Here is a 9,690-nt window from a genome sequence, read left to right as displayed (position 1 = left end):
GATGAATTGCATAAGTGGTGTTGGTGGAGCTTTTGGTAGATTTTTAGGATGCTGATGGTGATCATGTTCGAGACTTGGCTGATGGAGATCATTGTTGTGGCGTGTGGACCTATACTTGGTCCCAGTTGATCTAGGTTATGGACTGACTTTAATGTAACATGTGGATAAGACCTATTAATGTATTTTCGGGATGTCTTATATATTGATATTATTTGTTTGGTCTAAGGCCAGCATGGTTTGTAATTATGTAACTAGTTTATTATCTAGCGGCTGACCTGATTGTTTATGGTCGAGGGTTTGTATAAATAGATGTAAGATCTCATTGTAGATCATCATGGTTATTGTTAGAGTTCATGGTCAATGAATGTAATATCATTCAAGAAGAGGAGTTGGTCGATCATTGGAGATTGAATTGGGTTTATGTAAGAGAATTTAGTCCTCTAGTATTGAGCTTAACCGAAACTATACTCAGGCATAGGAGATGTTATCTTTTGTAGTTCAACACTTCTTTGGATTGTAGTCTGGATTTTTATATAGTCAGTGAGGCTCTTTTTGTGATGAGAAGTTCTCTCTAGGATGTTGCCCTCCCTACAAGTGCAAGCCCCTCAATTGTAATTCACATACTTACTATAGAAGTATTATCTAACTGTGGGTAGGCTTCCCACCGTGGTTTTTCCCTTTACCGAGTTTTCCACGTACAAATCCTTGTGTCATGTGGATGGTTTTTATTCTGTGATTATTATTTATGCTTTATTGGTTTATCTATTAATGGTTCTGGTAATCTGTGGCAACTGATTCACCCCCCCCCCCCCCCCTCTCAGTTGTCTTCCGCTTATTTGAACTGTCTAACATATTGTGTTGTTTCCGAGTCCAAACTTGGTCACAATAAAACTGATTTATTAACAACTCAATCTGGACCTATTCCACATTGGATTCCCCGTGAATAGAAATAAATGAAACATGGAGAGATTATGAGATACCTTGGTATTCCATTCAGAAAATTGGATTTTCCCTCTCTAGTATGTGGAATTGTTATCTTAATAAAGTAAGAAATAAACATTTTACTTGGGGAAATAAGTTCCTTTCTTTGGTTGGTAAAATACATGTTGCTAATAAAATATTGCTTACATCACATGTTTATTATTTGTCATGTCGGATTCCTTCTAAGAAGGGGTATGATGGTTTAACTAAAATTATTTGTCAATTCCTTTGGGCTAAAAGGGATGGTACTAGGGGATTTGTGTCTACACCATGGAGCCATTGTATACTAGTTTAGAGTTGCAACACTATTTTGGTTGGTCTATGTGGACCATTTGTAGTTTATTTTGTTATTGGGCTCTATTCTTGCATTTTCTAACTACATTTTTTCTGTAATTTGCATTTATTCAATAAAAAAAAGAAATATTTTGAGAAGCATGAAGTTAGGGTGCTCAACTATTGGATCCTCTCCCATAACCTAGATGTATAGTTTTTTTGACAAGAATACACCATCATTATGTATTTGTAGATGCAATATTTTATCTTGATAAGTGTGTCTTTTTTGTTAAAAATATATGAGATAAGGGAGAGGGTACAATAGTCATCCACCCTAATTATCACATTTTAAGATTTTAAATGGCATAGGAGATTTCATCACACATGACTCAAGAGCTTAAAGTCTTCATTTTAGGTCTTCATCACTTACAATGAATATGGTATGACACAATATGTGTACGTAGGTCTAAAAATGGTAATTTGGAGGTGTTGCCTGATACCCACACAAACACCCCAATTTGACCTTTGATATTGCCACCAAAAAAATTGTAAGTGATTCAATTATTAATTGTAAGTAATATACACTTTATAAAATTAATTAATCATTTAGTACCCTATTAAATTATTTTTTAAACATTAAAAATTATGTTGTATTTGTGACATACAACCTCACAGAACCTAGTGAACACCTACATGCAAATAACTTGTCAATATACAAACAAGGTGCTCTCAAAGCCTGAAGCAAAAAAGTATATTTAGTAATCAATAATGTGATTACAAATCATCAATTCTTATAAAAGGGGATCAAAACCTAAAGTAAAAACCCTAAAAGTATCAATTAATAATTAATAATGAATTAATTATTAATATACCTAAATTTATCTTCCTAAGTTTAGCTTAAGTGAAAATAAAGTAAAAGGTGACTTATTAATTAAATCAATATGATTTAATTAATTAAGTAAATAACCTTATTACTCCAACACCCCCGCTTGAGATGAACTTAGGGAGAAGCTAAAAAACTAAGAACTAGATGCATGAAAGCAAAAAATGGGTCCCGACAACAAAGCTTGATGTGGTACCCAAGTACAATGAAATCACTACAAAGTGGAGAAAAGGAGAAAATCTTGTGGGAACAAAACTCCTCTCCAAGAAGAGAAACACAAGTGAAGGACTATGAAGCCTCCAAACAAGAATGTTCTAAAAGATAGCAACAAAAGATGAGCATGAAGAATCATTGAAGCATGAAGAAGTTGCAAACACTATCATAGAATGACTACTATGATGCTGAAATAAGAACCTCCTCTGAAACAAAATATGATCAGGATCAAGAAGACATGAATCTGCATGAGTGCCCTTAATGACACTACTCGAATTTGAATCAGATGACAAACATAGGCAAAACATCTGGAAATCGAAGATACAGATGACACAAGTACCAATAGTCCGAAGAACTGATCAAGTGGAAAATAGAAGGTCTCCTCCAAAAATAGGAATGCACGAGTGTCCATATGGTAAGTGCTCCATCTCACCAAAATGCATGGGTAACCAGCCATTGCATCTGTCTAGTACATAGGAACAAATACTAAATACATAGCTCACTCCAATGCGAAACCAAGGAAGCATTAGCACCAATAGTAGAACCCCCCCCCTCCCCCCCCAATAATGTTGATAAGGAAGAGTTATGACAGGTACACTGAATTTGAATGCCATAATGTAGTGCATGAAGAAGAACCAAGAACATTTGAATGTGTAAACATGAAAGTATAAGAAAATACAAAGGGTGTGCAAACCAAGGCACACACGCATGAGAAATGGATGAAGGCAAAACAAAGGAAAACATCAAACCCCCATGACACTTTATATCATAGTGCGAGTACAATAAAGCACACAAAATGATGTGCAAGATCCCATAATACATGTGCAATATAGAGGCACTTCATCTCAATGTGTTTACAAAATAATAAGTGCTTACAATGAAAGCTCAAAAAATCCAAAATAGACACAAGACTAGAAATACATGTAGAATAGCCAAAAAATGAGTCATCCCATGCAAATGAGAAGTCTCCATGAGCTCATATGTCCAAGTAATTCGCTAGAGTGTGAAAACACAAAAAACTACTAAAATGTAACTAGAGTAAAATTTGGAAAAAGTGCATGGATGGTTATGTAGAGCTTTGAAACACAGTCTCGATATTGCTGGAATCACGAAAAAATGGACAAAATGGTGAAAAGTTATGAGCTCAAGACTAAAAACAACACCTCTAACTTCAAATGGTTATAGAATGCACCTGCAATAAAAATGGGTGATGAGACCCACATCACTAGAAAGTTGACAAAACTAGCTTTCCAACAATATCTCATTTGCCAAAAAATGATATCCTACGCCCAAGTTATGTCCAAAAGAAAAAAAAACCCTATTTTAGGGCACAAAGAGGGTCAAAGCGACCATACACAACATTCCGTATGGTTGACGTCAGTGGAATAGTTAGAGAATATTCGCCATGCCAGCAAAAACATCCCTATGCCGGGAAAAAAATTGCAGCAATCGGAAAGAGAGGCAGTGGCTGGGGGGCTGGTAAAGGTCTGCAACTGGCTACAGGCCATATAGACTTGCAAGGGGGCGTACCCGCTTTTTCCCTTTTTAGTAAAAAATTTTGTAAATAAAGTTTGTTTTAATTGACTTTTTTCGAATGTAATTTTTTTTTTTTTCTAGAAAAAAAAAATCAAAAAGAAATTTTTTTAAAATACCAAGTTTATTCTCGAAGTGCATGCACAAGCGGTCATATGGTCGTTCAAGCAAAAAAAATTCCTGAGAGGTCAATTGCTCGAATTTTGACGATTTGACAGTTAATCTTAGGGCTTTTGACCATTGTGGATGTAATGGTGAGGTCCATTTGGTCTCAAAATTCCTCAAAATTGTAGGTACCCTCTAGATCTGGAAACGCACTGTAAAGTCTTCAAACCCTCATAGATCTAGCATTGTGAAGCCAAAATTGACAAACTATAGGTCATTCTTGACTAATTTGAGTATTCCAGACACAATGTAGAGGTCAAAAAGGACTGAAAATGCACAAAAAACTTCACTTTCAAGACAAGATCCCTCAAAAGATGAAGAGGAAGCGGTAGATTTGAAGCTCTGATACCATGTTGAAGTTGTGAAATACAACCTCATAGAACCCAGTGAATACCTACATGCAAATAACCTTGTTTGTGTTTCAGTGTCTCTTATACGTGACAAGTTATTTGCATGCTAGGTTCTGTGAAGTTGTATTTCACAAGTTTAACAAATTCATGGTGTCCTTTTTGTAATTTAAAACATTGTATTAGGATATATGTTGGCATGGATCACACTCCTATTATAACTAATTTTATTTCCTTCTAAATCTGAGTAGAGGATTATTTCCCACGCATTTGTCAACATTCATCACTTGAGGTCACTTGCAGTCTCCATTATCTAAGATACAGTTTGTGAAATCATTTTCTAGATAATGTCAAGCTATATAGGAGGTTTATGTTCAAATCTCATAGTAAGTGTATTTTTTTTGTTGAAAATTATATGAGATATGGGAGAGGGTCTAGTACTTGCCCATCCTAACTAGGCACATATTAAGTTCTTTTAAATGGTATATGAGATGTCGATGATATTTATTGGGTTTCTTCACACATGATTTAAGAGATTAAAGCTTTTGTTTCAACATTTAGGTTCTGGAAAATATGAGAGAACTCGGTGTGTACACATAGGTCAAAAAATGATAAATTAGAGGTTTCGCTCAAAACCCATGCATAATCAGTTCAACATAATCATAAAAGGCACAATATGTCATCATGCATCTCAATGAAATTGCATATTGCAAATCATCATAACACAATCCAACACATGATGGGTCCAAAATAATCATTGAACATATATCAAACAAGGTATAAGATAGGCACTCATAGTCATATACTGTAAAAATGAAGCATTTAGTTAATATCAAAGCACCATAGAAAGATTTACATTCAACTTGCAAAATGACACTACCATAGTCACATAACCAAATTCACATCAAGAACTAAGAATGTAGAAGAGATAAGAATGCGTTTAAGTTGTCCGAAGATGCAGATATGGTCTGTAGACTCAAGAAGACACTTTATGGACTCAGACAAGCTCCTAGAGCTCAGTATGCACTTGAAGTTGGATACGTATTTTTTGTAGTAGAACTTTGAGAAAGGTACAACGAATAGTAATCTTTACTTTAAGGTTGATGGTAATATATTATTGATAGTGGTGGTATATGTTTATGATATCATTTTTGGAGGAGATGTTGATGTTTGCAAAAGGTTTGCAAAAAGAATTTTGAGATGCCAATGATTGGTGAGTTGTCATTTTTCCTTCATCTTGAGGTAACATAGTCAGTAGATGTTATATTCATTTCTCAGGCCAATTATCTCAAGGAAATAGTGAAAAAGTTTGGAATGGAGAATCGTAAACTAGTTGCGACCCCATGGCTACTGTTTGTAAGTTAAGCAAGGATGAATAATCTACGGAAGTTGATCAGAAACAATATAGGTCTATGATTAGAGGGTTGTTATACTTGACTTTTTCCATGTTGTTTGTTTGATTTTTAGATATCAAGCTAATCCAAAGCAATCTCATGACCAAGCAGTGAAAAGGATATTTAGATATTTGAAAGGGACTCTGAATTTTGGTTTGTGGTATAAAAATAATGTTGATTTCTCTTTGAAATCATACACGGATGCTGATTAGGTCATATGTGTTGATGCTATTAGAAGTACAAGTGGTGGTGCATTTTTCTTAGGAGACAGATTGGTCTCTTAGTTAAGCAAGAAGTAGGATTCAGTGTCATTATGCACAACAAAAGAAAAAAATATTGTAACAACATCTTGCTACATTCAATTCATGTTGATGAAGCAAAACCTTAGAGATATTAAGGTGATGTAAGATGAGGAAATTCCTATTATATGTGATATTTCAAAGAAACTAGTGATGCATTCAAGGACTAAGCACATTTCTATCTAGTATCATTTCTTAAGAGAGAAGGTTACAAAGACGGATGTCAAATTGGAATATGTGCCTACAAAGGATCATATTGTAGATATTTTTATCAAGGCAATACGAAGGATACTTTTGAGTACCTTCGACAAAAGTTAGGGGTTATTGGGCCCCTCCTTCATCAAACTACATGCATAGAAGTGGTGCATCTTTCTAGGGGGATATTTAAAGTTTATAATTTGACTTTGGATTGATGTAATGGCTACTCTCAAGGGGAGCAATGAAGATTGTAGTTTCTTTGTTAAAAGAAAACAGTTGCAGAAGAAAGTTATCCCTTACTGAGGTAGCGTTCCAAATATCAAAATTATACTTATAAGGTGGAGAGAGTTATAGAGGTCAATACAAAAAGTTATTGTTTGTACTATTATGTCCTTTCTCCTTGATGTGAAAGGGGAGAGAGTTTAGTGAGAAGATTTTATTGGTGTTTGATGGTATAAGTATTGTCATCAATGACAAAGGTGGAGATTGTTGAAAATTTGAGGTATCTTGTCATTGATGTCAAACTCGTTTGGTGTTGGTGTTGATGTCACTATCTGTGATGTTTGTAATTGTGTGTTCTATTGGCTGAAGTGAAGTGGAAGTCATGGTTTTTTAGTTGTGTGGATATAGTATATGGTCCAAAAATGAGTGTTCAAATACATTGCTATGTTGTCTTGTGGTGACGTTGAGTAAGTATCAAGGTGTTTCCAGAAGTCTACACCAGTGGAAGTTTCAATGTGTAGGAAAGAGTATTTAAAGTCCATATGGAATAATTCTCTACGTATCTTTGATTTCTAAAGATTATGGCTTGCGATTCTCGATATAATGTCTATGTTTTGTAGATATTGCACTATCAATTTTTTAGGTCCTCAGTTGTTCAGATGATGAAGTTGGTTATTGTTGTTATTTGCTGATAGTAAGAGTATTTGTCAAGACTGGTACAAAGAATACTCTACATTTCTCTACGATTTTGATTGGAGTGTTGCAGTTTGGAGGATAATTTCATATGGTTCATGCAGTGTTCTAGTTCAGTTTCCTAGTGTGGTTTGATCAACAAGTGAAGTTATGCTGCTCTATGTTCACCACTACCAGTTGTGTTGGTCTCTGGCTGACTCAGTTAATTTGTCATATTTGGATCATGCTCTTTTGGTCTAGATATGTATTGGAGATTGAGTTAGAATGTTGGTATAGATCTTATTGTGATGTTTGTAGATCTACATTGAGTGATATTTTTTGGGCTAACTGTTTAATGTGCTTCTTTGATTTTCTATATGTTATATTTGATGTTGACTTTGGAGGATGTGTTAGTGTGTGGAGTTTGTTTGATTCAACTTAGAAAGATGTGTGACGATGTGTTTGGGTTCCCATTATCTCCTAGAGTGAACCACATTGTGTGTTATTTGTCTAGTTGGTCGAATTTATGTAATGCATGTATATTTTATCTACTCAACCTACTTGAGAGTTTCAATGAATGACCTAGTATAAATAGAAGTGTGGATGTATGAATTGAAGTGTGGATTGTCGTGAATTGGATGTGAATTATGCACATGCATATGTGGTATAGAAGAAGTATGAATTTTAGTTTGTAATGAGCTTTGGTGATCATCTCTTCGGTATGATAGTGTTTTGAGATAGTGTTTTGTGACAGTGGGATGTGTTTGCCATGATATTGTTTGCTTGAAATAGTGGTTCAAGGACAGCTTCATGATCAAGAGATCTTATTCATTTCAATCCTTCATTTCCCTATACCAGTCAATAGACAGTGAGTCCTTCTAGTAGCTTGTGTAGTCTATGTATCTTGCCCTAGAGTTGTGCACTTTAGTAATGAAAGTCCTTTGTATCTTACCTTGAGATTGTGTGGCTCAATAATGCAATTCCCTTGTATATTTCCCAAAGGTTGTGTGGCTTAGTCTCACAAGTCCATATCAGGTGCAATGAGCTCCTTGGCCCTTGGCCTAAAAAATTGTTATCAATTATTCATATTGTGATTGTAATTCTCCCTATGATTTTTCCCTTCTTAGGTTTTACACATAAATTTTGTGTTGTTCTATGCATTGTGTCTTTTTCTCTCATGTTTAATTATTGCAAAGATAAGTTAATTTTGGTTTGAAGTTTAAAGGATAAAAAGTAAATTGATTTAAGGTCTGAACTGATTCACCCTCCCTCTCTATCCCGTTGTGTGTTCAATAAGTGGAATGCATATAGTTAACTCTTATATAACAATTATGAAGTTTAAATTGATGCCAATGAGAACTTAGTCACATAAGTATAGAAAGAAAGGTATCCTTCTTACATGCTAACAATTTAAAATTTTGTGTAGACCTATGACTCTCTATGGGTTGATTTCATGACTTTGAAATAATTTTGTATGATTTAGATCTAATTTAGGCATAGTCTTGATCTATTGTATTGCAAACATCTATTATCCAATTTGTGTGATATTTACTCCTCACTGATTGTTAAGAGCTAATTTTATTTAGAAATACCTTATTGAGATGGCTTAATCTCTAGTAGCCAGAAACATATAGCCATGTCCCACTTGTGAGACATTTCACAAAAGTGATCCATTGGAGGAAAAAATGATGAATATCTTTGAATGAAGAACCTTCATCAAAGTTATAGGAAGTTTGAAAAAGGGGTTCAAATGAAGGTAGCTTGAAATGGAGGTTAAGGGGCTTTAAATGGAGGTAATTTTTAGTGTTTAAATAAAAAATCTACATAGAACTAGGTATTCAACTACATGTACCTTTGAATGAAGGACCTCGTCCAATGACCCTTCATTATAAAGCCCTTTTTTGAACCCCCTCATTTGGTCAGCCATTTTTTCACAAAAAAAATATCAAATTGGGTAATTTTTGGGAATTTATAGAAGTCACCATGACCCACAATTTTTCTTAATTGTATCTTCCATAGTAATGTTTTGAAATATATAAAAAATAATCACACAAACGTGTGTAAACTTCACTTGCATCAATTAGTCGATAAGTGCATAGGCCAATAATTTGAACTTAAAAAATGAATGCACCTCAATCATGTGGGACCACTCCCATGCATAATAGAAATTCCCTAGAATAAATAAATCTAACTATTAAGATAAGGATTGAGCATGTAGGATTTAAAGCTAAGAAAATATGTGAATAAATGTAGAATGGGAAGAGATGAAGTCAAATGAATGAAAATGCATGGAAGTGAGTAAAAAAGTGTGGCTAGTGATTCTAGGAAGGAGACAAACTTAGCACAAAATGTGCAATATGTAATTATGTAATTATATTAAGACATCTTCTCAAATGGACTCAAAAATATTGGGAATCAACATAAGTGTGAAAATTTTCCATTAAAAAAATTCAATGATTTGGAAAAAAATAAATTCACTTATTTATGTATCTTTAAAATTTCTTAAATGT

Source organism: Cryptomeria japonica, chromosome 11 (assembly GCF_030272615.1).
Source record: "Cryptomeria japonica chromosome 11, Sugi_1.0, whole genome shotgun sequence".
Lineage (NCBI taxonomy): Eukaryota > Viridiplantae > Streptophyta > Pinopsida > Cupressales > Cupressaceae > Cryptomeria > Cryptomeria japonica.
The sequence above is the reverse complement of the archived record's forward strand: the minus strand, read 5'-3'. Positions refer to the sequence as shown.